Source organism: Cornus florida, unplaced genomic scaffold, assembly GCF_030987335.1.
Source record: "Cornus florida cultivar Cherokee Brave unplaced genomic scaffold, ASM3098733v1 CherokeeBrave_3.0.0_Hap2_Chr05, whole genome shotgun sequence".
Taxonomy (NCBI): Eukaryota; Viridiplantae; Streptophyta; class Magnoliopsida; order Cornales; family Cornaceae; genus Cornus; species Cornus florida.
In genome coordinates, this window is record NW_026775575.1 from 43,286,484 (window position 1) to 43,313,944 (window position 27,461).

General features: G+C 33.9%; 1 pseudogene; it reads left to right on the forward strand.

The window, feature by feature from the left end:
- Positions 1–9,754: 9,754 nt before the first annotated feature.
- On the forward strand, positions 9,755–12,373 carry LOC132309209 (uncharacterized; annotated as a pseudogene).
- Positions 12,374–27,461: the final 15,088 nt, after the last annotated feature.

A 27,461-nucleotide genomic window follows, 5' to 3' on the forward strand; every position in this document is an offset into this window, starting at 1 on the left:
TAATAATAATAATTGTATGTTTAGGCAAATGATTTTTGGCATTGTTGGAACTAAGTTTGGGGGGAAATTTATGTAATTAATACAGCTTGTATGCTTATATAGGATATCAAGGAATGATTAAAAATTGTCAGCATGATTGTTCAAATGAAAAAGGTCCATTGCATGATTTAAATGTTTTATTTTGGAGTCTTTCATCTCTAAGTGACTTCACAATGCACATTGAGCACACCGAAAATTGCATTCCCTTCCTTGTGGTTTTACTTAATTGACTCCCTGAATTGGTAGGTCGGATAAATAAAATAATCCTTGGCATATTAAAAATAAAATAAAAATAAAAAATAAAAAAAATTGAATAAAACTGCATTATTTCAACATGTCAACTGATTAAAAAAGAGGACAAGGAAATAATGTAAGATGTATGATTAGTTTTAGTTCGTAGCCTAGCCATTCTGAGTCATTACACCCTTAGGAGTGTCATTACACTTAACGCCCTAGAACCATCTGGTTTGGGAGTCGTTGGCTCAACACTTGTGTACATGGGGTGGTTAAAGAGCTTAAAGAATTTGGACATTGCACAAGATCATACATACATATACATATATATATATATATATATATATATATATATAAATACAACATAAAATGTGTTCAAATAAATGTATGTCTTGGATTATGATTTCAAAAGATTGATTTGAGGATGGGAAAATGTTGAATGAGCTATAAAAGGGTTAAAAGTGCATTCTTAAAAAAATGAAATTTCGGTTCACTTCTCAAGATCTTGAGATGAAATTCTATCATAAATGAGATGTTGAAGATCATATACGTGGACTAATCTGTTGATGCGTGAGGGCTGGGAAGTGAATATTGTTTTGAGATGTCATTGTATGCATACTTGTTGTAGTTTTTTTGATAGAGTTTTTCCCCAATGTCATATGTTTCAATGTACACTAGAATAAGCCTTGTTGCTCAGTGTTTGTGGGTATCATTTCTGGTAAACCCTCACGAGACTTCACTCGTCCTCTAGGGATACTTAGGGGTTTAAAAGGCTTGTTGCATATGCTAAATGCAATTGTCACTTCCACGAAAGAGGAGAAGTCTGTATTTCAATTTTGTTTTGCTAAGGAACTAGCAAAATGTAAGTTTGGGGGTCTGATAAGTGTCAAATATTGCATATTTAAGCGCCCTTAATTACATTAGTTAAGCCCATTATTTGCTCTGTTTATATAAATTAATTCCATTTTTATGTTTTTGTATTTTTGTAGGTTTAATTGCGGAAAAGGAATAAAAATAAGGTTTTAAAGGGTTTTGAAGCACAAGTTATTTCGAGCTACATTTCAAGTAATCATGAAAAGGAAATGACATGAAAAGGCGAAGGATGCAACTGGAGTTAAAGAAAGGATTATGTGCCAGAGTAGCAAACCAGGCGTCCGGATGTAAGAATTGGCGTCCGGACGCCACATTATCAGGGCCTCACGTCCGGACGCGAAACCACAGGCCACCATATATTTTAATCCGATTTTGTCTATCTTAAGTGGGGGGATTCAAATTTTAAACGAGTTTTTGTATTTTTGAACTCACGGGAGGATAAAGAGGGGGAAAGGCTGAAGGAGTCTGGGTCTTGTTTTTGTTTTGAAAAAAGATACAGAGAAAGGAGGATTTGGAGGGTTCTTGGAGGCTAAGCTTACAACAATAGTGAGAGAAGGGATTCGATTCTCTTCTTCAATCCTGGAGGTTGTTGCCATATTCATGAGAGGCTAAATACCTTTTCTAGGGAGTTGATGTAACTTAGACCAAGTAAACATGGTTTGATTTGTATTTTAATTTGGGGATTTTTATTGTATATATGTAGTTTCATAAATTAGAAGTATTTACATTGACTTGATGTTCTTTACATTGAATTGATGCATGTGTTTATCATATGAATATATATTTGTGTTGATTGGTTATCTTGGCTTAGAAATTATATTGATACTAGTATTACATTTGATATCCTATAATGACAATGGGAAAGAATTTATGGAATGGTTATATTAACATGAAGTTAAGCATTTATATAGGTTATACCTAAGAAAGATGGACCATGCTACACCCTTAGATTAATGTAGTTAGGTAAATGGTCCATACCAACTGAAGATAATCTATGATATTTAATTAATTTCATGTGCTGCAACATACTATTGAAGGACCTTGATAGGCCAGGCCTAGGGAAGATGGTTCATACCATAATCTAGTTTAGGTGGATGAACCATGCTAACCGAAGATGGGTTATGCTTAGTCCTGAATGTATGATCTTCTTGACGATGTTGTGATAGTTTTATGCTCCTACACATCATTATATATATATAATTTTCAATCCCTAAGAGCAATTTCTACATGTTTATGAGGTTGAGGTGAAGTCAATTCCCTAGCCTTCTCTTTATAAGTTCAATCTATCCTATTCACATTATTTACCGTTTTCTGAAAGTTAAATTCGTAGGTTAAATGACAAACCAATCGATTTATTATTTCTTTTATCAAATGAAGGAACGAGTTGTATAATTCTGTTTGCCATAAACTAGCAATCCTTGTGGTTTAATAACTCCCTACTCTAGCATTAATCTACAATGATGAATATGCTATTGTTCTAAATGGTAATTTTAATTGGTACACATTTGTGCACATCAAGGGAACATCTATGGGATGTGGAATTGGAATAATAGGATTAATGTGAATCATATGTTTCTCTTTTTCTACCTCTTATTCCTCAATTTGATTATCTATAATCTTTCCACTCATAACATCTAATACTGATGTCAAAGATCTAAGAATCCATATATATATAATACAAATGCAAGATCAAATATCGACAAATCAATGTACCAATGCGATGAAAGCAGTAATATCTAAAAATATCCAAACAATATCCAGAACAATATATGAAACAATATCCAAAACCAGTGCAAGTATCTAAATGGTGCAGAAATATCGTAGTTATAGCAATGCAGATGGCAATGATAGGTAATGAGTAGGAAAGAGAGAGAAAATGGGATCAGGCAGTAGGATTTGGAGTAATCATATCTGCAATATGCTGTAACATGGAAGATATCTCGGTACTATGGCGAGTGAGAGAATCGGTAAGGTAAGTGCGCAATGCGCCTAGCTCACGTTTCACCTCAGCTACATCTGCTCGCAGCTCATCTGATCGCCGGACTAGATCATCGTGTCTCCCCACCAAGTCGTCATGTCTCCTCACCAGATCATCATGCCTCCTCGTGACATCCTCGTGCCGCCCAGTCATATCAGCTCTAAAAGATATAAAATCTGTGTGCAGCTGATCTACCTCTGATATGTAGCTAGAATCAGTGCTGGTATGGGTTGTCGGCTCAGTAGAAGGGGCATGTGAAGGGCCAGTCTGCTAAGATGCAGTAGGTACATCTGGCTGGGAGGTAGAGCCTAAAGTGGTAATGCGACATCTTTGCCTGGGGGGAGATCTATCAGCTGTATCATCCTTTGGAGCATCGCCTGCTGCGACTGCCTGTACCGCCTCTCTCTGTAGTTGTGCCTGTAGTCTCTTCATATCCCTGTTTGCCCTATTCTTATGGCATGAATTGAAAGTCTTATTCCATCGGGCCAGGTCATAAGCTCTCTTTGCTCAGTTTGCATCAGGCTTTACAATCTCCTCAGGGTCAAACTGATACCCCTGGTTTAGAAGCAGCTGTGTGATTAAATGGCCAAAAGGTAAAGGTTAGGTCTCTGCTCTAGAACTATTCGAGTGATGCAAGTTCTTCCAAAACTTATGCATGAGCTCCCATATAAGTGCAGGAATAGAGATCCAATACCCTTGATCTAAACAATATAAGGCCTGAAAGATCCCCTCTCACCTCTGAGTGCCATGGTCTGTCGGAAATGCATTGAGGTGCAACACTGAATCAAATAACCAGTATCGAGGATCGATCTCGACCCGGTCTGCAAAGGTGTGCCCCTCATATGCTACCTGTGGAGATACTATAGCTACCATGGTCAGCTCAGTGGGAAATGGTGGATGTGTAGGGTACAGAGGCTCCTGAGTATCATCAGCCAATGGAAAAGTATGCGGGTAGCGACTGGCAGCAGCTATGGCCGGAAAAGAAATATCAATCTCCTGGCCGTCAATAGTAGTATGCAAAAGAAATTTGTCATCCTCATCCATCTGAAGGTGCTGGTAGAAGAGAGCAACTAACGGGGGATAGACGATTGTGTCTGTTGGAGTCATAATGGCAGCACTGCCCTGCTGCATAAGCTCATCATAGGAATACTTGGTCTAGTCCAAGGTAATAAATAGCTTTGTATCAAATCTGTACTCGGTCTCCCATGCTTTACTGGTGTAAGACTCAGCGAGAACCTTGTAGATAATAGCATGCTCAGCGTCTATGGCAGATGTCTCGGACTGGACTGATGCCGAAAATGAAGAAGAAAGAGGCTCTGCAACTGGAGATGGAGGCTGTGGAGCTCTGTGAACTCTTTTCATGGCAAGAGTCTTTCTTCTATGCTGCATCTGCAAAAACACAAATATAAATCAATGCACAAGTATATGATAAGGTAAACAACTGATAAGAAAAATACAAAGCATGCCTGAATCAAGTAAAAACAGAGAGAATATAGAAATAGGATCATGCTTGTGCAAGAAATGAATAAGAAAGCTTCAGAATTAGCATTCAACATGCTTCAACTAGACAGGATAGGTCAAAGCACAATCAGTAGTGGCAATAAAGTAATGATGGCATAGAGGGCAGAAAAGTCAAAAATGGAACATTTTGAGTAGAAATATGATCAATGGGACAAGTATAGGCTGCAATGTCTTGACAAGTAGACCCTAGGATGACATCGTATCAATTCCTAGCAAGAAGGTCTAAAAGTGCAATAGTGAAGATCAAATACAGTAAGCATGATAATATGGAGTATATAGTCATGGCAACTGTCAACCTAGGACTCAAGAAACAGGCATGTCATGTGATAAAGACTAAGCGAAATGCACGGTTGCAAAGCACTACAATCCAAGGCATGTTATGACAAGAAAGTTCAAGAATGAATCCTGGACATGGTATGCAAATAGGTAGCATATATCAGAATGATGCACATAGAAGAATAACTCCAGACAAAGAAATATCCTATATTCCGATACAACAAAATCAACATCCTAAGATCACTCATGGCTCGTGACTCCCTCTAATGCTGAAATGAAGCATAGAATGGTCAACAATAGAAAATACAAGAAGCTTAGCATATATCAGAATGATGCACATAGAACAACAACTCCAGATAAAGAAATATCCTGTATTGCGATGCAACAAATGGTATTCAACAGATAAATATCAAGATCAAGTAAACATATTCCCAAACTTTGTTCAAATTGCATTTCAAAATTCAAATTAATCTCAAGAAGTGATACTAAGGCCAACGAATAGAAACAACATCCATATCATGAATTTTTAACTTCCAAGAATCCATAGCACACCCCGAAACTTAGTCAGAAATCAACTCCAAGAAGATAAGCTCAAAGGATGCACAGAAAATCTAAAAAACTGTCAATGTGATATAAGTGTGTGCAAAATGGTGTATATACAAGCAACAGGTTGCAATTATTCCAAAGTGCACACAATTATTTAAAAGAAATCACATTTGACAAGTTTCATAGTCATTAAGCACAGGAAGATCAAAATCATGATAAAAAAGGTCAAAAGATATCAAACTGTGCCCTAACATGGCAAGAATCAAGAATTATATCCTAAACAAATTCAAAGGCACTTAGCATTTCCAAATAGATGCAAAAGATCAAATGGAACAAGCTTCAACTCAAAAAAGGGCATTTTGGTCAACTTTGGAATTTCTCAACACTTTTGGCGCAAAATTAGAATTTTTGAAAACTTCGGGGTCAAGACATTCAATTGCATTGTAGAAAAATTTCATGACAAGAACCATGCAATGAATGAACAACATTAGAAGGAATCATGCAACTCAACTTCACATTTTTCAAACAAAGTTCAAAATTTCCATTTTTAAGCATGTAAAACCCAACAAGTGTGATCACAAAGCATTTTAACAATGAAACATCATTTTACCAAAACAATGCACTAAATCCAATTAAAACTTTTCAAAGAGGTCCATTTGAAACATTTTTATGCTTTGAAAACAAGACTTAGCATTTTCAATTCAGAAGCACAAAATGAAGACAAGCATTTCATATTCAAGACAAGCAAATAAAACAAGATGGAACTATGCTCACAACAATTCAAATTTTTCAATGCCATTCAAGTTCAAAAATATTTCAAGTTCAAAGAAATTTTCATTTTATTTAAATCTCAAGACAACAAGTTCATTGTGACATACAAATTTACATTTCAACTCAACAAACATCTTTCCAAATTCATTTTCATTTTCAACTTGAGATTCCAAAACTATTTTGCAAAACTTGAAAGTTTCCTTTTAAAATTCAATTCATCCCTTAACTTTGAAAATTATTTTCAGGTGTCATCTCAAGTCCCAAAAACAAACAACATGCCTTTTGTAATTTTAAAATCAAAGTTCAAGAATTTTACAAAAATTCGGCATAGTCTCCTCTTAAAAATGGACTTTCCAAAAATTTTCAAACACGTATATATCATTCAATAATGAACAATCGATCTCAACATTCAACAAGGGGCACCGCCCACAATTAATCCACAAAACCAATTAAATTTGCCCGTTTTCCTTATAACAACTACAATCAACAACCATAATCTCCACAATTCATCATCCATTTCCATTTTGTTCTGATCAATATTCAAAATTTAGCCCAAATCAAATGTTCCCAACCTTTTTCTTTTTATTTAATATATATTTTTATTTGTTTTTCAATTTTTATTTTGCTTTCCATTTTTATATACAAGGATATGTACAAATTAAAATGCAAAACTAAATAGAATGGAAATGAAGACAAAATAAAAATAAAAATACAATAAACAAAAGCAAAGTAAATAAAAAGAAAAAAAAATAAAAAAAAAAATCAAAACATACCCAACTCAAAGAGAGTAGAGAAGAGTAGAGGAAGAGATTGGGAGCAAAACGGGAGTTTTTCAAGCCTCGCCGAACTTGGGGAAGACGACCGGAGATTCGCCGGAAACTGCAAAAGCACGCCGGAGCTTGGAATCGGCGTCTCCTTGGCCTAAATCGGCCGGAGACGAAGACTAAGAGAGAAAAACGAGAGAGAATGGAAGGGTGAATTTGTATAGTATAGATGTATTTTTGAGTTAGAGAAAGTATTACACAGAGGAGATTAGTTGCATTCACGAGTTTGAAGTGCTACTATTAGTAGATATAAACTATTGTATTCTGGGAGACAAACATCATGGAGACCATCAATATTATACGGGGCATAAATTATTTTAAGGATATAGTATCTAATATTAGTCTCAATTCAAGTTCTTTTATAAAATTTTGAAATTCTTGTTTACTAAAAATAGAAAAGAATCTTTGGAGGTGGTGGTTATTTTAGACCTTCTTTTTGTTCCTTGATCCATTTCATTTTTGTCAAAAATATAATTTGGACTTTTATTTAGAACTTTCTGAGTTCCCGACACACCCGCACTTCCACTAGTCATAAGAGATTTTTTGGGAGTCAAACAGAAGAAGTCACATGCACCCATGGTTCATACTTGTTGTGAAAGGAGTAGATAGTTGAAGAATCCCGTTACATTTTCAGGTGGAATGACATTAATGCCGGTCTATGGTAAAGTTGCTGAATTTGACCCATGAAACTACCTTGTTCCTTCAAATTAATTTTCACAAAGATTAAAAAATAAATAAAAATAAAAATTGGTCATTTCGAATACTGTTGTGTCTCATAGATGAGAACAAATTTGACTATTTACGTATAGTCATATGTTTTATTGCGTTAACAGAAATTTTCTTCATGTTCCTAAAAGTCGGGTCAAGTACAATTCCATAAACAAAAGACGAAGTCTTTAGAACTATATATAACTATTTCTATGACCCTTTTTTAAAAAGTCAAAGGTGATATACGTAGATATTTTACAGTTGCCCAAGTCAGTTCAAAGGTTAATTTACTGTATAGAAGTCATGCAAAGCTGTTGAATCCCACCAAATTGATTTTTAAAGACTTACAAAATTCTCCGCTTTTACTTTTCTTTTCTGCAAGAGTTTCTCATCGATCAGTTGAACAAAATGAATTTCAACCAAATAAAGACGAAAAAAACAAAAGAATTTAGTAGAGAAAACAAGAGCGAGAAAGAGAGATGTCTAGATTTGTTTTTATTATTTTTATTTTTAATATATTGTTCAAGTTTATAGGTAGTCATTCTAAAATTAATATAAAATATTAGGAACATGTTTGGTTTGTAACTATGAGAATAATTTTTTATTTTTAATTATAAAAAAAATTACAATTTTATTTAATTTTTTGAAAACAATTTTCAATTTTTTTTCTCTCTTATTCCACCATTTTGACTTGTGCTAATGGGCCAATCTAAAATTAATATCTAGATTTATTTATTTTATTTTTATTATTATTATTTTATTATTTTTGCCCTTTTTCAATATATGTTTCAAGTTTACAAGTAGTCACGCTAAAATTGATACCAAATATTAGGTTTCTTCTCCCATTTTTCCCTCCGATTTTCTACTCCATGCCAACACCAAAAGTAGGCAAATCCAATCAGTAATATTTTGTTAAAAAACAGATTTCTAATGATTAGTATACATTTATAATGGGTCTGTTTGGCAATCATTTTTGCTTCGTAATTTTGCTTTAATTCAAAACAGAAACAACGGTTCTACTTTGAAGTGTGTTCAATATTATTCGGAAGCATGTTTGGTAACTTTGTATCTGTTAAGATTTTTGGAAGCCAAAATATAAAAACTTGTTTGGTAAAAAAGTTACAAATTTAAAAAATAAAATGAATAGTTAAAAAAGGTAATTTAAGAATTTTTTTTTTTTTAAAAAATACTTTTTGGGATACTATTCATCCCTACTGTGCTTTTTCTATAATGCAGAAGCAATCAGAAATATCAATTTGAAAAATACTTTTGCGTTTTATTTAGCTAGAAATACATGTCTAAATTAAATGAAAAAATACGAAACAAAAATGACAGCCAAGAAGAATTTATGCAAACTAACATTTCCGGTAACCATTTTTCAGACTCGTAAGAAATATAGGTGTAACTCTTTAATAGAGAATGTTAGAATGGACAAACATACATTTCGTTATATATGTAGAACTCTAAATATGAACTCTCACGCTTACCATTCAAGATTTTACCAAGTCCCCATGCAATGGCACCAATGGCCAACCCATTGCCACAATACCTCATAGCCAATATAGATTTTCTCCGTTTTAAGTAAATATTTATGATAGTCAATCAGATTGACTAGGCACATAGTACATATATAATCAAAAACAAAAACAAGTAAAAAAAAAATACTACTAATAATTAAAATAAAAATAAAGAGACCAGGCAGAGTCTATTACACTGTTTTACCAAGAGAATTCCAAACTGATGGCCCAAACAAAGGATGGTCTCGTTCTACGTACATATTCGTTGTTCTTCCACGCGGTGTTTAGTGGTAAAACCAGTCATCCTATAGCTATTCAATTGTCACCCGAGCCCTATAAGTACTAAGCCTTCCCATCTCTCCAAGTCATAACCTATGTTATATCTTCTTCTTGTGTTCTTGTTCATCCAATATTGTGTCTACTTTCCATTTCACTTTCTTTCTCTTCTCTCTAAAAAACTAAACATCATGGAACTTGAGCAACACATGTCGAAAGCTTATACTCCCCGTGAACCAAAGTTGGAATGGAATCTGCAAATGACTACAAGCACTCCTCAAGTTTCTGATCATGATGCCAACTGTGGATTGGAATCATTTCGGATGCTCGAAAATGATGTCCCGAGTGGCCCTCCTGAGAAGAAACTAGCGTGGTTGCGGTCTCAAGTCATCGGCAGTGATCTGGAGTTCAATACTCCTTTTGGAAAACGTCGGCTTACCTATGCCGACTACACTGCCTCTGGCCGATGTCTTCACTACATTGAGAACTACATCATCAACAATGTTCTTCCAATTTATGGTTTGTTAGTTACCATTTTTAATGGTTGTAGCTATCAACTTTTCTACTAAAATAAAATTAACATTTTTCCATTTGTACTGTTAATAGGGAATAGTCATACAAGTGACAGTTATGTGGGGCATCAAACTACAACAATGGTGCATGAAGCAAGTAAGTATGTCAAGTCTTGCTTAGGGGGCAAAGATGAAGATGCAATCCTATTTGTTGGCTCCGGCACAACGGCAGCTATTAAACGGCTTCAAGAAGTCATGGGAATTGCTGTTGCGTCAACTATGAAGAACAGGGTGTTGAATAGCCTAAGGGATGAAGAAAGATGGGTTGTGTTTGTTGGGCCATATGAACACCACTCGAACCTCCTCTCGTGGCGCCAAAGCTTAGCAGAAGTTGTAGAGATTGGTCTAGATGAAAATGGCCTAATCGACATTAAAGCTCTAACACACCAACTGGAGTTATACCAGCAGACAAATCGTCCTATGTTGGGTTCTTTCTCAGCATGTAGTAATGTCACCGGAATTTACACTGACGCGCTCCCTTGCTGAACTCCTTCATCAATATGGTGCTTTCGCATGCTTTGATTTTGCTGCAAGGTACATAAAAAGCTGGTTTGAGTTCTTATATATCTCTAGGACATAGTATTATTATTGATCAATTGCTAACAATCATGCTTAATTTGCTTTAAAACTTTTATGTGCAGTGGTCCTTATGTAGAGATTGACATGAGATCTGGGGAGGTAGATGGATATGATGCAATTTTTCTTAGTCCACATAAGTTTGTTGGAGGACCGGGCACTCCTGGAATTCTTCTAATGAACAAGGTCCTCTATCAATTAGGATCTTCACCACCTTCAACATGTGGTGGAGGAACTGTAAGCTTTGTTAACGGATACAGTGAAAAGGTATTAATTAGTCATCACTAGTTTGGTAAATTTGTTACTCTCTTTGTGCTAATTTGAGAGACACACACATACATGTAGGGTGTGGTTGAAAGCCAACAATTTCTCTATCAATCAACTCATATTTATCATATAAGTTTGCTAATTAATTGACATGGGTTGCAGGATACACTCTATTATGAAGACGTGGAAGAGAGAGAGGATGCTGGAACACCACCAATTATTCAGAAAATGAGAACAGCAATGGCTTTCTGGGTAAAACAATACATTGGCTATGAAGTGATTGAAATGCAAGAGCACAATTTCATAGAAAGGGCACTTGACAGACTTTTTCCAAATCCAAACATATGGATACTAGGAAATACTAGTGTAAAAAGGCAAGCTATCCTATCCTTCCTTGTGTTCTCCACATCGAATTCATCCTTTGTTGACATGAAAAGCAAAAGCTCCATAGATGGTAATGGGACGAGATTAGACAGAGGAATTTCCATTTGGAGAGAGTCCGGGAACATGAGAGACAAGCCCCTTCATGGGGCTTTTGTTGCAAAACTCCTCAATGACTTGTTTGGCATCCAAGCTCGTGGTGGGTGCGCTTGTGCTGGACCCTATGGTCACCATCTTCTCCATGTCGATGAGTCTCATTCACTTGCCTTCAAATCCACCATTCAGAAGGGTTTCAATGGAGTGAAACCAGGATGGACACGAATCAACTTTACTTACCACATGTCTGTAGAAGAGTTCGAGTTCATCCTTGCTGCATTAGAATTGATAGCCATGTATGGCCAGAGGTTCCTTGCACTCTACGACTTCAACTGGAAAACAAGCAATTGGACTTTTAAGAAGAGGGCATTCAAAGAGATTGAGGCAATCAAACAATGCAAGCAAGAATTCAATAACTTATTGATCACTCATGCTTTGCAAGCGACCAGTTTCGAAGACACTGAGGCAGTTGTTGACAGCAACACCGTTGAGATGATGCACAAATATGTGTCCTACTTGGAGACTGCTAAAAGAATTGCTCATTCTCTTCCAAAGTTTCCTCCTCATAGAAAGATTCCAAAAGCGATTGATCTTAACATTGTCCAGTTCAGAGTCTAGTCTTGATCAGGTAGTTGTTTTTTGCGTCTCTGTCGCAACTTTGTTCTTATACTATACGATGACTTTTACTTTAGTGTTATATATTTTTATTTGATGCTTTTGCATCTTAAAGATTTTTTATTCTTTCTTTTTTTCTTAGTTTAAAGATTTGTAATTCTTTTTGTACCAAAATAATAAATGAACAAAAAAATGGAACATCTTGTTCCTTTTGGCATGGATTCTTTTTTTTTAACGATTATGTTTTTTGATTTTCTACTTGTCTAAAAAATAAAAAATAAAAGCATAACTTGGTATCTATGAAGTATGGGCACGAGTACAATACAACATGGACATGTCGTTACGATAAATTTTAAAAAAACAAGATTACTATAAAGTTACTGAAATATACTTAAATTTTGCACCCACAATATAAACATAAATTGCAATTAAATTAAAGTATGAGTTTACAGTGACACCGATTTTTTATCGAGGATTGACGGCAAATTTTACCTAGGCTTTCTATAACCTTGGTCTGCTCTCGTTGAGCTGTTAGGCTTTGCCTTTTTTCTTCTTTAGGCCTTACCCAATAAATTTTATATTTATTTAAACAATTTGTTTGACCTTTAAGAAAAAAACTCATAAAATCATACTATATAAAATTGGTTAAGATTAAATCTAAATATGATAAAGAAAATACAATATTTAAAACCTCAAATTATCATAGAACTTTGATACCCTAAAATGGGTTTCACATTAATCATACATTACATAAATGGATCTCCTAACTCGAAGGACTCTAAGAAAATTGCTAGTTAGATTCAATATAAGAGTATAGAGACAAGGCTGGTGTGAACACCAGGCAACTTTGACGGTTGTCCAAGGGCTAACTAAAAATTTCATTTTCAGGTGACCCCATTTGAAGTTTCCTATATTGTTTATCCTTAACTTGTCTTAATAATCTTAATAATGACCGAAGCTATATAGGACACATTGGCCATAATTAGGACTGAAGTATTATTCAGCTGAGACCCATATAATATAAGGAACTTTAATGTCAATCCCTTATAATAATCATTGAGATTATTTTTACTAGATTAATTGTTATTCTCTATCCAAATCTTTTCGGCTGGCACGTGGTATGGACTTCTCCTTGGACTAAAAATCTGTACCAGTACATATGATTGATTCAAATAATTTTATGAAAAGAACAAATGATGTGAACGGATTACAATTTTTTTTCTTTTTTTTTTATTTTTTTATTTTTTATAAATTGTAAAACATACATCTATACCAACGCATTTCCTCCTTTAGGAGTCGAACCCTTGAAACATCTCCATCAAGGAGAGGCTATTCCAAGCATCATTAAAATTCAATATAACTCTCCAAAAGGTAAATAAATAAACAAGAAGTGTGGTGGTGTGAAAGGATTAGATTGTTGTAAGTATTCCTTTTACATTTTGCTGAATTGACTGACCCCATGAAAATTCCTTCTTGTTTCAGAAATTAGATGAACTGTATCTGGCCAAAGAAAGAAGTTATTATAACATTAACAGCGGTGGGTCAAGAGACTCAAGACTCGAGGGTGGTTTCCAATTTTCAATAAACATGATTCCAGGTTACTACATATGAGAATCAACTTCATCTAGGCTGCGTAATACAGATTCTATGTTATAGGAACTTTACGAATTTTCAATATGTTAACAAATAATTTTCCATCATGTTGCCTCAAGTACAATTATATATATATATATATATATATATAGTCCCATGACCCTTTCTAAATAAGTGACTGGTGATGTAACGGGTCGTTATGATATATTTTCCACTGACCCTTTTTAAATAAGTGAAAGGTGATGTAACGGGTCGTTTTGTACATGTTCTTGCTCTTCATTGAACATCATTTTTGAAAAGCATCATCAAAAGGACTTTTTCTCAACGGTTTTTTTTCTCTCGTTAGAGCATCCCAATGCTAAGATTTATTTATATTTCACACTTTACAAAAAATGTAGTGCTATGTCAGTAATTGTGCTAACATGACTACACACTTAGTTTGAAGGTCATAAAGCTTTGTTATGCACCATTGCCTGCCTTCTATATTTTATTATATATAATCACTTTTTTAATTTTATATACAGAATTACATCACCACAAATTATTACTTTTTCATTTTATATACACAATACCTACTTTTTGCATCTCTCAACGCTACTCAATTCCACACATTTGGAGTGGCAAGTGTAAAATGTGTGGTGGGGGCGCAAGTGTACAATGCGCACAAGAGAAGCTTTGGTTCTACACAGGCTTATATATTGTACAAATAGGCCATGCGCTGGGATACTCTTATTCGGCGGTTTTGACTTGTGCTAATGGGCCCATCTATAGTTAACGATGGGCCAGTGTCCACGTGGAATTGGACTTGGTAAGGAATAAAAGGTCTATTGGTGGAAGTTTCACATTCCCACCGATACGTCATGATGAATGGCTCAGAAATAATTTATCTCGCACAAATAATTTCTAGATTGTGGGGTTAGTAACTCCACCAATGTTTTAACTAAAAATTTTAGTCCGTTAAAGAATAAGTTGTAAATCTATGCTCTCACAAAGAGATACTTGTAATGGTTAATGAGTAATACTACTCGAAAGAAACATTATACCAACTAACTAACGTGAAACAAAAAAGTATTGAAAAATTAAAATATATCACATTCAACCTTCGCTTTTAAAGGTAAGAGTTTATAACATCTAAGTTAGTACTCATTGATATCCATTGATAATTATTACAGAATAATTATTTGTAACAACTTTTGTTGAAAAAAAACTTGTAATAGTGTTGTGCCTTGTTCATTTACATTAAACATATTAGTACGTTATAATATATAGTCCGGATTTCGACGAGCAGGAAACTTTCTCCTCTATCATTATATATGATTTAAGTGTAAAAAATAATTATAAAAAAAATACCTATCCAATGTTCATCATACTTATTGTGGAGAAATTATTTTTTTTCCCTAAGTCTTACTGTGGAGAAATTTCTCGCTCACCGTTGAGAAATATATCATTTTTGTGTGTATATATAAAAAATATATATATTTTACATATACAGTAGTGATCTCTTGCTCAATAGGAGCAAGAAAACCTGTTCACAGTTTTTAGAGTGACTGTTAAATTTAATCTAAGGTCCATATTCAAAACCCACCTATTTTATTTCCTTTTAATACAAAACCACTCTTGCCCTGTGGTAATTACTTATAAAACATATATTTTTGTATATTTTGTTTTATTTAAAGGCATAACTTAATATAATTTGTATCAATAGCTCTTAAATTCTTTTCACATTTTTATACTTATTTATATATAATTGTGGAGCTAGGGAGATTTTTTTTGGTGAGCGAGAGTAGAGCTAGATTGACTATATTTTGAGCATCAGAACTTATATGCATGTATGAAAGACAGCTAAACACTTTTAGATTTGAAAGATTTACCTTTCCCTCCAAGCATCCTCTAGTAAGCCTCCATCCAAAGGAACAGAAGGTAAATAAACTCTCCAAAAGGTAAATAAATAAACAAGAAGTGTGGTGGTGTGAAAGGATTAGATTGTTGTAAGTATTCCCTTTACATTTTGCTGAATTGACTGACCCCATGAAAATTCCTTCTTGTTTCATAAATTAGATGAACTGTATCTGGCCAAAGAAAGAAGTTATTATAACATTAACAGTGGTGGGTCAAGAGACTCAAGACTCAGAGGGTGGTTTCCAATTTTCAATAAACATGATTCCAGGTTACTACATATGAGAATCAACTTCATCTAGGCTGCGCAATACAGATTCTATGTTATAGGAACTTTACGAATTTTCAATATGTTAACAAATAATTTTCCATCATGTTGCCTCAAGTACAATTATATATATATATATGTATCTGGCCAAAGAAAGAAGTTATTATAACATTAACAGCGGTGGGTCAAGAGACTCAAGACTCAGAGGGTGGTTTCCAATTTTCAATAAACATGATTCCAGGTTACTACATATGAGAATCAACTTCATCTAGGCTGCGCAATACAGATTCTATGTTATAGGAACTTTACGAATTTTCAATATGTTAACAAATAATTTTCCATCATGTGGCCTCAAGTACAATTATATATATATATATATATATTCCCATGACCCTTTCTAAATAAGTGACTGGTGATGTAACGGGTCGTTATGATATATTTTCCACTGACCCTTTCTAAATAAGTGAAAAGTGATGTAACGGATCGTTTTGTACATTTTCTTGCTCTTTATTGTGTTGGGAAACGTGTAATACTTAAAAACTTTTCGAGAGATTTTAAATTTATAGATCATGATTCATCACATAGAGACAAATTTTATGCAAAAATAAAATATGATGTATCATTCAATTAAAAGATTGAATACTTACATCAAGATTTGAGTAAACCTTAGATCTCTCATCTAAAGTGAATGTTCTCACTTATTGTAGATCCCTTTTACTAGACACCTTTTTCATGGATCTCCATCTTCTTGGTAATAGTCTCACCTTTAGAAATCACTTATAAGCCTCCATGAATGACCTTGGAAAATTAGGCTTGTGGGAGCCTCCATTAGATGAGAACACTAACCCTAATTTTCTAGACAGAGAAAATTTATTCTTTTTTCCTTCTTCCAAAAATCACCCACAAAATATACATAGACCATGTATATTTATAGGCAACATAAAAATAAAGAAAAGGAAACAACAAATCCTTCTCAATCTCTAATTCATATGTCTCAAATCTAATATGATTCCAATATCAAGTTGGGCTATGAGTGAGAATCCATTGGGCCTATTATTTTATTGGCTATAATGAATTAATAATTGGCCTGGTCCATGGACCCAATTCAATTAATTCATAAATTAATTTCTACTCCACTAAAAGAAATTAATTGAACTCCAATTAAATAATAAATAACCTCTAAGTCAATATTACACTTTGACCCATCTATGCATAATTAGTTATCGGATAAATAAAGCCATCAATCCGACTTCTTAATTAATATATTTATTTTAGTACCTTTGATTATTTCTGGCTCGATCACAATAAAATATTTGTTTGACAAAAATAATAATTTAAATAAATAAATATATAATAAATCATTTTGTCTAAAAACACACGAAGGCCTTCGAATTTACTTTGTGATCAACCATAATCAATACAAAATAAATACAAGTAGCAATGATGCAAATATTAAAAATATAACTCTCTAACTATTAATTACATAACTACCCAAAGTGTCAGTCTAAGGATCCTAAAGAATCCGCCGAACAAATCAAAGTAATTATTAATTAATAAAAGAGTTTATACTTTTCTCATGCTTAAGAGTCAAACGCCATGACGGTGATAGGGAGCAATTACATACGACGGCTCTCACAATATATCTCAACCTAACGCGGATCCAGTTCAAATCTTAATTAATTATGAGTCCATCCATAATTACCGACTATGAACCATTTATGATTACTATTTATATATCATGCATTGATTGCCATCACATACATATATATAAATATCTCTTGTAATCAAATGGACACTATCAATTCTATAATGAATCGAAACATAATACATTGAATTCACCAATTGTATAAAACATAAATATTTCAGAAACTTCAGGAACATATGTCACTTTAATCCGAACATGAATTTACTATGCCAGGGCATATAAATCCCAACAGCTCCCACTTGCCCTCATAGCCAATTCAAATTGCACCTAACTCCAATGTTATCCAGATGATGATCAAAATTATTGATCAATCACACCTTTGATAATAGATCAACAAAGTTGTGTTCCAATGCAATGTTCTAGCTACAAGTACATTTTCTTGCTGGACAATATCATGTAGAACATGATACTTCCTCTCAGTGTATCTTGTTCCTCTATAGAACCTTGGGTCATTGGTTTGGACTACTTCTGCACTATTGTCACAACACAGCTCAATAGGCAGGCTAGTATACTCCACAACCTCTAAATCAGTGAGATCAAACCAATAGGCTTCCTTTGCCACCTTTAAAGCTGCAATATATTCCACCTGCAGGTTTGAGTCAGCAGTTGAAATCTGCTTAACAATCTACCAACTGATTTCCCTTTCATTAAGTGAACATACACTAGGTCATGAACCTCATAGTATCTACTTCTGATTGAAAATCAGAATTAGCATACCTGACTAGGACCATATCATCACATCCATAAATGAGTATGATATCATTGGTTCTCCTTAGGTACTTAATGATATTTTTCACAACAGACCAGTTATCAAGTCCAGGATTGGACTGATAACATCTGACTATCCCTACAATGTAGCGGATGTCCTGTTCGGTATAGACCATGGCATATATGAGACTCCCATATGCCAAAGCATATAGTTCCAGTCTCATTTGCTCAATCTCCTCTGCTAGTCTTGGAAAACTACTTACTAAAGAGAGCAATCCATATCAATAAAGTAAGAACTCATTCTTTGAGTTATGCATACCAAACCTGGTTAAAATTTTATCAATGTAGGATTATTAAGATAAGCCTATTTTCCTTTTAACCTGATCTTGCAAAAGCTTGATCCTAGGAATATAGCTTACATATTGAAAATCATTCATTTAAAAGTAATTGAACAAGCACCTTTTTATTGATGACAAAACTTCCATATCATTCTATATGAGTAGGATATCATCAATATATATAGAATTAGAAAAATAATGACATTCCCTTGTACACTCACGATTTATTCACTAAGAAATCTTCTGGTATCTTTTTGTAGATTAACTTGCCTTCCATAGGAATCACCCTACTAGAAAGTTCTACAAGATCCCAGAATTTATTAGAATACATAGATTCTAACTCTGATTTCATAGTAACTCGCCAAAACGATCTGTATCCATATCGGTTCACGCTTCCGTGTAGCTTACTAGGTCCAACTCATGTTTAACATGGATGTCCATAATGGTCTCACCTAAAAACATGATTATGTCGGATGGGATAATTATCCTCCCACTACATCAATGTACCAATGAAGGAATCCGTGTACTAGACGATACTGATGTATCAATAAGGAATTCATCTATAATTCTAAATCTCTATACTAAGTGTGTTCATATATGGTACATCTGGTACTCATACCATATTCTCTAACACTATGTTACTAGGTATGTGATTCATAATATGATTCTCCTATAGATAAACAGTAAATGTAAACAATCAACTTTTATCATTGAGATCATAAAATAATCCGTCCTAGTGACTTTTAGAGTAGCTATCAAATCTATCATGCGTAGATCTGTTTCCAACTTACTTGTCCATATCAAGCGCACCTGTGCAAGACTACCCTATATGCGCATGTGATTCAAACTAAGATTTAGTCAAAAACACAGCTCAACGGTATCCTTGAGACAGACTAAGATGGAATGCAATTCATAATGCGCATCGATGTCATTAACGCTAAACTCTTAAATGAAAGAGATAATGTGGCATAACTGATCATAGATCTAACCATGTTAAGTGGAATTCTGTTATTCCTATTTGACACCTAAATGCATTTAGCTCAATTGCGGAAAACTGGTACACAACACCCTCATTGACCATATAGTCTTTGCACTATCCCAAGAAATACTCATTTCCTCGATCAAATCGAAGTATCTTGATAAGTTTACCTAATCTGTGCTCCACATCAGTCTTGACCTTCTCAGAATATACCAAGAGTTTAAGACTTGTGTTGCATCAGATAAACTTATCCAAAACGTGAGTAATCTTGCTTTGATGTTCATAAGACCACACGTGTCAGTGTGTACCGACTCCAATTGTCCTTTATGTCTATTTCATCTGGCTGATTAAGCCCTTAGAGTTATCTATCCTTCAAAACAGGGTTCACAAGTTTGGATTAGGCTCCTCTGCCTCACTAGGTAATTAACCTTCTTTGACCAATCTTTGAATCTTATTTTGACTGATTATAACCCAAAAATAGACACTAAAAATACAATGAGTCAGGAATAACAATTTTTCTCTTAACATTCAATCTAGAATATGCAACATTAGTTTCTACATCCTACAAATCTTAAGAGTTTGTGATTATAGTATATTAACCATCTTTCAATGCACCAGAAGCAATCGCATATCTATTCAATTTTATAAAACCAGTTTTACAAAATAACAACACAGTTTTTATAAACCAAAAGTGAAATAAGAATGAGATTGCGTCTCACTTCTGTGCATAAAGATAATTCTCTAATACTAATATCCTCATACTCTCTAATTTCAGATGTAATACTCCCACTGACTTAACTATAACCATGGCATCAGGTCAAAAGATAAATATATATCCATATCATCAAGGCTTCTGGATTCCTGAAATCCTTACAATGAATTGCAAACATGTTTAGTGGCTCCAGAAACTATCCATCAGGAATTAATAGACGCAACCACATAACATGGCTCAATGATTAAATATATATTTTCCTATGCCACGTCATTGCTTAAACAGTTCGTCCTTTAGTGTTTTAGTTAGCGACAAAAGAAACAGTTTTCTTCGCCCTCAATATACACTGCCTTATTCCCTTTAACCTTTTTGAATACCTATGTTTTGTGCTAGCCTAGTCCTATTATCATCCTTCTTCTTTGCTTTACCCATCCACTTAGGCCTAGAAGAAGATGGTATAGACTAGGTTAGATTGATAGGAATACCCATACTCTTGATTATCCCTTCATCTGTTACCAATTCTATAAGAATATCAGCGAGTGTGAACTCAAACTGATTCCTTATTTAGTTCACTCTAAAAAAGCCGAACCAGTTTGGTAACAAGGCAATAATCATGTCAATTCGAAACTTACCACTCAAGTCAACCCTATTGATCTCCAGCTAATTTTTAAATAATAAACAATCATTTTTCAAAATTTAATCTCATACTGGAGTTTCTTAGGCTATCTTGATGGTATTCAAGTTTGATATAGTACTTTGGTATACTCTCTATCTAATCTCACCAAAACATGTTATTGATATTTAACATGATGCTTGAAGAATAATAAAATAATGTAAATGTTAGCTTTGGAGCGTATTCGAGGTAAACTCTAGAATATTGCACCAATTCATCTCATTTGCCTTATTTCACTTATTTAAAGTATTAATGTTCTCTTGGATATCTTAAAGTAAAAGGATTAGGTTTAGGAGTAGTAAATACATTTGTACCCTTACGTTGTGAATAAGATATCTAAGTTCATTTCCCAGTCAATATTAATGAAGTCCAGTTACGTTGAATATGTAAGCAAGCAGAAAAACTGGATTAGACATAATTAATCTGAATATAAATGCATTCATACAATATGCAAGGTGAATTATTAATACTATCATGCATATTTAAAATTAAAATGAGTTTGTTAACCATATAATATAATAAATCTCAATCGAACAAGAGATCATTATCATTATTGGTGAACAATCCCTTTTAATTAATGCGGGTACCTCAACTCTGTAGCATAATATATCAAGCAATCAATATATCAATAACTTATCCTGTTGGAGGAGTTTATTATTACTATTGTTGAGATTCATTTACTATTAGGCGAGCACTTCCATTAAAATAGTATGTGGGTCCCTTAACCACTGCATAAAAAATCGGATAACCAATACGCCAATAACTTATTCGGTTGGCAAAGTTCATTATTACTATTGGCAGGCAAATCCCATCATCTCCATATCTCTTAAGACAATGCCTTGTCTATCTATATGAAATGATTTACGATTATGTTTAGCCTTTCTAAAATCACCTAGTGTAGACCACTCCGTTGGGGAGCTAACACTATTGATTTTAGATTAAGTGTATAACGTTATTAATGCTCTAATGAAAAATAAAACATTAAATATCTTGTCATTATAATCTAGACTCTTTAAATCATGCGTAGGACCTTATTTTTAAAGATCTAATTATAATGAACATTTAATATTATTATTTTCATGAGACAACCATTCTTGTAATATTAAGACTCTTCAAATCATGCGTGAGGCCTTATTTTTGAAGATCTAATTACAATGGTTTTAATAACGAAGGCCATGGGGTAATGAATAAAAATTACCGCTCCCACTCAATTTTTAATCATTCATAATTAGGGTTTTGAATTTATTCATTTACATGATATAATGTATGCAAAACATCTTGATTTTAATCCAATTAAATTTAGAAAATATTTGGACTTAAATGATTCACTAATATTTAATTTGAGACACACTTCAAAAATAATTTACAAAAAAATAATTTTTCGTTTCCCAATAAGTGCCCTCTAATTAATTAGTAATCAAATCCAATTAATTTTCATAATTTAACTAATATAAATCAAGCCATTTAAATAAATATCATGGATCCAATGCATGAACAATAATAATTAGTATTAAATTATTCCATGCATCACATATATAATTAAACCACAGATAAAGCAAATTAAATGGCCAATGGACTCAGCTTTTAACATCTAAAAACTCTTGTTGTGCGGGCGTCCTTCAACAGTCTGTAAACATCCATAGGAAGCTTGTATGCGTTAGGAGAAGTAAAATACTGCTTGGAACGAACCCCGAGGACCCCACACGCGCTCACACGCGCCTGGAGCAAGCAGAAGGACAACACACGGGCCCCCACGTGCTCCCACGCGCCTGGGACGCGTGGGACGCTCCCCCACGCGCTAGCACGCGCTAGGGGCGCGTGGGACACGCCTCCACGTGCCTGCACGTGTGTGGAGGAGTGTGGCTTTGGCTGACATAGTCAGCGCGTGAGCTCCACGCGCCTGAGGTGCTGACTTGGTCAGCGCGTGAGCTCCACGCGCCTATTTTTTTTTTTTTTTTTTTTTTCAGCTATGACGGCGCGTGATCTTCACGCGCGCTTCTTGTGAGGCTGCATTCCATCCTCCATGTAAGTGCGCTGCACCTTATCAACTCCAGGGCTGACTTTGATCCAAGGGTCTTGATAGCGGTTGCACCAAATTCTCTTAGACCGCGGCACACCAGATTGGACGACCACCTTCTGGCGCCGCCCTTGCCGCCGGCGAAGCTCCGATCGCCAGAAAATCACCAAAAAATCCAGAAAATTAAATAAAAAATTCCAGAAATTAAATGAGGCATTAAAAATTCCAGAAAAATTCTGAAAAATTTCAGAAAAATTCCAGAAAATTCCTGAAGCCTAATTTAACCCTCTTGGACCTTCTTGAAGCTTTATAACAACCTTTGATGAATATTACATGACTTTAAAAATATTTACAATTTGAAATACAATGAAAAAAAATAAAATTATATCATTGAACTTTCAAACGGCTAAATCAAAGTCTTAATTACATTCATCCAAAAATAAAATTACATTCCAATAACCTATAAGCTTCATCCATGGCCCAAACATTCATCAACATTCATCCAATCACAAATATACATACATCATGATCATATAAAAATATATACATATGCATATAAAAATTTGGATCTATGAATGATGATTTTCATAAAATCATGATCTCTAGTAATGAATCAAACCATGCTCTGATACCACTGTTGGGAAACGTGCAATATTTAAAAACTTTTCGAGGGATTTTAAATTTATAGATCTTGATTCATCACATAGAGACAAGTTTTATGCAAAAATAAAACATGATGTATCATTCAATTAAAAGATTGAATACTTACATCAAGGTTTGAGTAAACCTTAGATCTCTCCTCTAAAGTGAATGTTCTCACTTATTGTAGATCCCTTTTGCTAGACACCTTTTCCATGGATCTCCATCTTCTTGGTAATAGTCTTGCCTTTAGAAATCACTTATAAGCCTCCATGAATGACTTTGGAAAACTAGGCTTGTGGGAGCCTCCATTAGATGAGAACACTAACCCTAATTTTCTAGAGAGAGAAAATTTATTCCTTTTTCCTTCTTCCAAAAATCACCCACAAAATATACATAGACCATGTATATTTATAGGCAACATAAAAATAAAGAAAAGGAAACAACGAATCCTTCTCAATCTCTAATTCATATGTTTCAAATCTAATATGATTCCAATATTAAGTTGGGCTATGAGTGAGAATCCATTGGGCCTATTATTTTATTGGCTACAATGAATTAATAATTGGCCTGGTCCATGGACCCAATTCAATTAATTTATAAATTAATTTCTACTCCACTAAAAGAAATTAATTGAACTCCAATTAAATAATAAATAACTTCTAAGTCAATATTACACTTTGAACCCTCTATGCATAATTAGTTATCGGATAAATAAAGCCATCAATCCGACTACTTAATTAATATATTTATTTTAGTACCTTTGATTATTTCTAGCTCGATCACAATAAAATATTTGTTTGACAAAAATAATAATTTAAATAAATAAATATATAATAAATCATTTTGTCTAAAAACACACGAAGGCCTTCGAATTTACTTTGTGATCAACCATAATCAATACAAAATAAATACAAGTAGTAATGATGCAAATATTGAAAATATAACTCTCTAACTATTAATTACATAACTACCCAAAGTGTCGGTCTAAGGATCCTGAAGAATCCGCCGAACAAATCAAAGTAATTATTAATTAATAAAAGAGTTTATACTTTTCTTTTGCTTAAGAGTCAAACGCCATAACGGTGATAGGGAGCAATTACATACGACGGCTCTCACAATATATCTCAACCTAACGCGGATCCAGTTCAAATCTTAATTAATTATGAGTCCATCCATAATTACCGACTATGAACCATTTATGATTACTATTTATATATCATGTATTGATTGCCATCACATACATATACATAAATATCTCTTGTAATCAAATGGACACTATCAATTCTATAATGAATCGAAACATAATACATTGAATTCACCAATTGTATAAAACATAAATATTTCAGAAACTTCAGGAACATATGTCACTTTAATCCAAACAGGAATTTGCTATGCCAGGGCATATAAATCCTAACACATTGAACATCATTTTTGAACAGCATCATCAAAAGGACTTTTTCTCATCGGTTTTTTTTTTCTCTTGTTAGAGCATCCCAATGCTAAGATTTATTTACATTTCACACTTTGCAAAAAGTGCAGTGCTATGTCAGTAATTGTGCTGACATGACTCCACACTTATTTTGAAGGTCCTAGAGCTTTGTTATGCACCATTGCCTACCTTCTATATTTTATTATATATAATCACTTTTTTAATTTTATATACAGAATTTCATCACCACAAACTATTACTTTTTCATTTTATATACACAATACCTACTTTTTACATCTGTCAACGCTACTCAATTCCACACATTTGGAGTGGCAAGGGTAAAATGTGTGGTGGGGGCCGCAAGTGTACAATGCGCACAAGAGAAGCTTTGGTTCTACACAGGCTTATATATTATACAAATAGGCCATGCGTTGGGGATGCTCTTATTCGGTGGTTTTGACTTGTGCTAATGGGCCCATCTATAGTAAACGATGGGCCAGTGTCTATGTGGAATTGGACTTGGTAAGGAATAAAAGGTCTATTGGTGGAAGTTTCACATTCCCAACGATACGTCATGATGAATGGCTTAATAATTTATCTCGCACAAATAATTTCTAGATTGTGGGGTTAGTGACTCCACCAATGTTTTAACTAAAAATTTTAGTCCGTTAAAGAATAAGTTGTAAATCTATGCTCTCACAAAGAGATACTTGTAATGGTTAATGAGTAATACTACTCGAAAGAAACATTATACCAACTAACTAACGTGAAACAAAAAAGTATTGAAAAATTAAAATATATCACAATCAACCTTCGCTTTTAAAGGTCAGAGTTTATAACATCTAAGTTAGTGCCCATTGATATCCATTGATAATTATTACAGAATAATTATTTGTAACAACTTTTGTTGTAAAAAAACTTGTAATAGTGTTGTGCCTTGTTCATTTACATTAAACACATTAGTACGTTATAATATATAGTCCGGATTTCGACGAGCAGGAAACTTTCTCCTCTATCATTATATATGATTTAAGTGTAAAAAATAATTATAAAAAAAATACCTATCCAATGTTTATCATACTTATTGTGGAGAAATTAATTTTTTTTCCTAAGTCTTACTGTGGAGAAATTTCTCGTTCACCTTTGAGAAATATATCATTTTTGTGTGTATATATAAAAAAAATATATATATTTTACATATATAGTAGTGATCTCTTGCTTAATAGGAGCAAGAAAATCTGTTCACAGTTTTTAGAGTGACTGTTAAATTTAATCTAAGGTCCATATTCAAAACCCACCTATTTTATTTCCTTTTAATACAAAACCACTCTTGCCCTGTGGTAATTACTATAAAACATATATTTTTGTATATTTTGTTTTATTTAAAGGCATAACTTCATATAATTTGTATCAATAGCTCTTAAATTCTTTTCACATTTTTATACTTATTTATATATAATTGTGGAGCTAGGGAGATTTTTTTTGGTGAGCGAGAGTAGAGCTAGATTGACTATATTTTGAGCATCAGAACTTGTATGCATGTATGAAAGACAGCTAAACACTTTTAGATTTGAAAGATTTACCTTTCCCTCCAAGCATCCTCTAGTAAGCCTCCATCCAAAGGAACAGAAGGTCATCGGTTGATTAAGTGTGTTGCTATCTTAACTACTCTAATCCCCATCATTAGTAGCATAAAACTAGAACTCTTTAAAGCCTTTGTCTTCATACTCACAACCTTTATCTGACCTCAAACACTTCACCTTCAAGCCTATCTCATTTTGGCCACCAAGGTCTTCCACTTCTTAAAAGTGTCGAACACACCATCTTTCTTTTTTAGAAAAGAAATCCATACCTTTATCGATGATTCGACAATAAAGGTAACATAATTGAGCCACCAAGAGATAAAACTGGATAAGGTCCACGCACGTCTGTACGAACCTACTCTCATTTTTTCATGTTAGGTGTTCTATCAGCCTTTGAAAAACTGACCCTCTTCTGCTTCCTAAAGATGAAGTCCTCACACAAACCCTAACTTTGATTGATTTTATACCCGAGAGCTTTCCTTTTGATAGAAGTACCTTCATCCCATTATTGCTCATATAACCAAGCCTATAGTGCCATAGGTTTGAATCTACGCCAACATCAACAACTGCAAAGGCGCTCTTGGTTCTTTGTTCTTATGTACAGAGTACCTTCCGAAAACCACCCACGAAGTTTACTGTGTGCCCTTCGTCATCAAGCTTGTCCCAAATAGATCCAATTTTTCTTCAAGCCAGTAACATGCCTAACATTCTGAATCTTACATACAGTCTCAATAGGTTGTTTAATCCGAACACCACATTTATCCACAATATTCAAAGGTTCATCATCAACTAGATAAACCTTTCCCGAAATCACCACTGACATACTTCTCCATGATTTCATGATGCGG